At 32.5% G+C, this 4,646-nt stretch overlaps 1 pseudogene; it reads right to left on the bottom strand.

The window, feature by feature from the left end:
* Nucleotides 1-1,096: 1,096 nt before the first annotated feature.
* On the bottom strand, nucleotides 1,097-4,055 carry LOC149161960 (serine--glyoxylate aminotransferase-like; annotated as a pseudogene).
* Nucleotides 4,056-4,646: the final 591 nt, after the last annotated feature.

The raw sequence follows: 4,646 nt of genomic DNA, 5'->3' as shown, positions 1-4,646 counted from the left end.
ATCAAGTGCTAGTGAGAAAGGATAGTTAAACAAGTTCGTCGATGAACTTACTATGCAAAGTGTCCTTGCATATTCATGAGCTATAAAAATGCTAAATTTTATAGATTTATAGCAATTTTCACAATATTTGAAGCTTTTTAGGCACCAGTTGCACAACTATTGAAGGATATATAAAGTGATCCAAGAAATGGTCCACTGAAGGTTTGACTATGCTTGACAATGTATAATAGCCTATGAGCCATGAGTTGACTATGTTATGTAAGTTTTATGTGGAGATGTGATGCTTCCAAGTACCATCACTTGAATGTTATAGGTGAGTGAAACTATGGTGATAATAATATTAATAATATCAAATCTGACATCTCTGTGAAATTTAAGATAAGACCTAGAATGACAATGAAATAATTAATTAGAGAAATGTGAACTACTTCAAAGATTTTATAAATCCTAATTTTGTTGATCAAAACTATGTATTACATTTGAGCTTAAAGAACAAAATGAATACTCAAAATTAAAACAAATGCTCATGACCTCCATCATGAAAGCCAACATTGCACTAATCCAAAACACTTTGGGATGAGCCAATGTGTAAAATTTGATGTACAAAGAATATATAAAATATTTTTACTCAATTTCATAATTTAACTATTCTTCAAGACTTCTTAATTAATGAAAACCATAATAATTTTAGTACTTTTATTTTCACCATGTTCAAATATAGAAATACCTTTATAAAAAATATTTAGTGTATTTTATTTTTTTAGTTGTTAAGTATAATTTATCTTCATTTGTAATAGTAATTAATATCATGCACAATGTATCTTATAACTACATTTTGTTAGTGTAAATTTCAAATATATGTATACCTACTATTTAAATATTCATTATATCTAGGAAGAAAATTGACTAGGGGTGATATATGAGAAGAAAATGGAAGTAATAGGGTAATTGGAAAGTGTGAGGTTTATTTTTAAGCTATATAATTGACTATGGTGCAGGTTGATTGCATCATTTACATGTGTGATGTTGTGATGCTCTCACCTTTAGATTTAATATGTATCGATTTTTTTTTGTCCCTAGCTAAATTATATAAATATCACACCCTAGATGGTATCAAGGGAGTGGTGTTTTGGAGGTAAGTTGCAGTTGCTGCAACTCAACTACTCAATTTCATGGGATAGGAATATCCTTCAATACCATGTCACTCCATTGTAAAATTTCATGAGATAGGAAATACCCTTCAACACCATTGAGACATCCCAATAGTTGCAACTACAACATGATTACCAAGGAGAGAAAATCAAATCATGTGTTAATAGAATCAAAGAAAGTTTCCTTCAAAACAAAAGCCATGATTACAGCATACATAAATAATAATGTGTTAAGGTTGGGGACTACTTATATACCATACCTGAAATGACTTGCCAATGATCTCATTAGAAGTGTTTGTAAGCTAAACAATTACTTAAAAGCTCTCCCTCCATAGAATGTCTAGTTGAATTAACAATAAGTTGCAACCATAATTATAAGAGAATATATGTAAGGTGTCAGCACAGTCTTGACTCCAACCCAAATGTTAGAGTATCTGAATCATATGCAATTATATTAACTATTGAGGGAAGTCAAGTTTGTTGCCAAGTATCTTGATAGTAGGATCTTTAGATGGATATGTGGCATTAATTTCGATATTCACAGGAATAATTTTTATCTTTACAATGTTATGAGGATATAACTAATTATGATTTTCTTAAGAATTTTTTGGCAGAAGTTCTGTAAAACTATCCATGCACTGAATTCACATTTTACAATCAGCAAAATCCTTTTCTAAAGTGGCTTTAAAAATGTTTGGGGCTAATAGGGACTCTATTTGGAAGTTTCATTTTCATTATTTATATCCTTATACCCTTGGCTAATTTGTTCACGAACTCCCTTAAATTTAAACTATGATTGTAGCAAAAAAATAAAACTCACATTATTTAATCTGATTGTGACACAATTTCAACAACAAATTACTTCCCAAACTTCAATTAGGGAATGTCACTGAGCCTGTGAAGGGCTTAGATTTTCTATCACCTTGATAAAATTACCTACATGCATTTAATTTGTACTTGATCATAAAAATGCCCTTCAACAACTGGAAATAACTTGTATGATCTTAAAATCTAGAGTTAAACTTTTCTCTACAACAAAAAAAAAGCTAAAGCATATTCCATTCCATGATTGGGATTTAATTTGTGGTGTTAACAACCTCAAATGAAAAACTTCCATTGGTTAAGGACATTCTTTTACATGTGTGAACAATAAAAAAATCATAGGTTGCCTACCAATTTTCGCTACAAAATAAAATAAATACATTCTCATTGTCCAAGATTCTAGTCCTAAATATGAATTTTCCTATCCATGTGCATTATTTCATTATTCCATACTAATTAATGCCGCACAGACTTATGTGAGGAATAATTTTACCTTATTCAGGCTTCTTAGGTGTCCTATTTTAAACACCTTTCCTACCACTTTATTGAGCCCTAATCCCAAACTCAAATTGCATCTCTTCCACACTCTTTTCACAATCTTTTGTATTGTCAATATAAGGGAGAACAACCATGGTTATAACAACATTGTTGTACCATTACTCCTTTTAAGTGTAGTTCCTCAACTGCCATGCTTCCACGACAAGTTTGACAATCCAATTTGAATAAGTAACATTAGTAACTTCAATAACACGAGCCCATAAATATATGATATAATGTTATTGATCCAATATATATACTAATGAACATCAGGTGAAAGAAGAAATTGCAGAATTTTTATCCAAAATATTTTAATTGATATTTGGACTAAGGAAACTAGCGACAATTTAGGCCAACTTCTAGATTTTATGAGCATTCCCATTTAAAAAGTGAAAAAGAAACATGCATTGGCCAAATTAAAATTACCTTGTTTCCTTTCCTAAGCAAGTGTGCCTTGTAATAATGTTATCTATTCCTTTCTCAAATAATATAAGGTCTAGAGTTGCGCACAGTCTATATAGGAGTTGAATTGATCGTGTGTAGGGCCAATACGTCCCCAACTTATAGAATTTCAAATAATCGTTCCTCTAAAAAAATACCCTTAGTGACTTTGTAATCTTTTCTACTTCTAAGTCCTTTGGCCTTGCACATACAATACCAACACCTGTTAGCAAGAACAAGGCCTTTTGAGAACCTGTTAGCACTACATCCACTCCCCATTCATCCATATGGAAGGCAATGACACATATAGAAGACACAACATCCACAAGAAACAAAGCAAGAGGCATGCAATCATTTGTAGCCCCCCATTCCAAATATCATTAGATACAAGTGAACTTATTATTAAAAAAACAAATTCATTTTGCTTATGATTATAGGTATGAGCGTTACCCAATCGTCGATTTTGAAAATCTAATGGACATGAACAAATTCAAATAGTTGACTTCACTTTTGTCAATCTGATTTTTGGAATCTACAATCAAGATAAGGATGGCATGATTATATCCAATTATTCTTATCTCTCATATTTCCGGAATATTTCAAAATTAAGATAAGGATTGCCTAGTTATAACCATTTTTCTAACCCTCAACTAATTCTTCTTCTTCCCTCAATTAATTTTTTTTCTTCGTAGGCAATGGATTTATTAAGTGGCATTGTAAAATCATAAATAAATACTTTGAAGTAATGCAATCAAATCAACACCAGTGGTCATACTCACCAAGCACCTTCCTTATATTTGCCAAATTATTTTTGACCCCAGTTGTAGTCTCATTGTGAACATAACAAATAACCTTTACTTTGTGTTCCTTATCTGCTTCAATCTTTTCCCTTAGTATCCCAATATCCACCCCTATCCCCCATTCACATTGTACAACATCAACATAGAATTTGAGGCACTTCATTTGATCAATCCACAAAAGACTGAATTGGCCCATCTCAAAAGAGATGATTTGATTCTGTGGTGATAGTGTGTTTGTAAGAGAACTTTCCCAAGTAGAAGTACTTGGATAATTCCACCAATATATGTTAGATGATTGATACATATTATGTGGTGCTGACATGGAAAAGGATGTGGCATTATTGAAGTGGAAAACATGTGACCTAATCATAGGGCGACACATGGAAAAGAAATCTAAGCTAAAGGCGACAAGGAAATTAGTTGGTGGTGATGTGGCAAACAACTTGAAGATGAAATGGTAATTGATTGATGTGGCAATGACATGGACCAATCAAAGGCCACCACATAGTAGCCATGATTGGCCACGAAGGTTCCATTAAGTTTAAAATTACCAAATTATGAGTTGAACCCCCAACCTCGACATAGATAGGGACAACAGTGGTCATTGGACCACATGGATTTTCTCAACCATATATGAGTGGAACTTTTATATAATTTTTTGTTAAATGTTGGCTGAACCAAAATGGAGTCAGCGTGGGAGGAACTCCCAACCTCCCACCAATGAATGACAAGCTCCAACCATTGCACCAAGTAGTTACATTGTAACCATCAACAATGGTTCCACTGTTGAACTTGTTTTTCCCTAGAGACAACCCCTGGTTGTAAGGGGTCAATGCCCATGACATATATCATAAATTTAATAAAAAAAATCAAGTGATCGGTTGGTGTTGGGTTA

This window comes from Pinus tabuliformis, chromosome 5_2 (assembly GCF_031772625.1).
Source record: "Pinus tabuliformis cultivar Carrire ecotype Pingquan chromosome 5_2, CPIR1, whole genome shotgun sequence".
NCBI lineage: Eukaryota > Viridiplantae > Streptophyta > Pinopsida > Pinales > Pinaceae > Pinus > Pinus tabuliformis.
The sequence above is the reverse complement of the archived record's forward strand: the minus strand, read 5'-3'. Positions and strand labels throughout refer to the sequence as shown.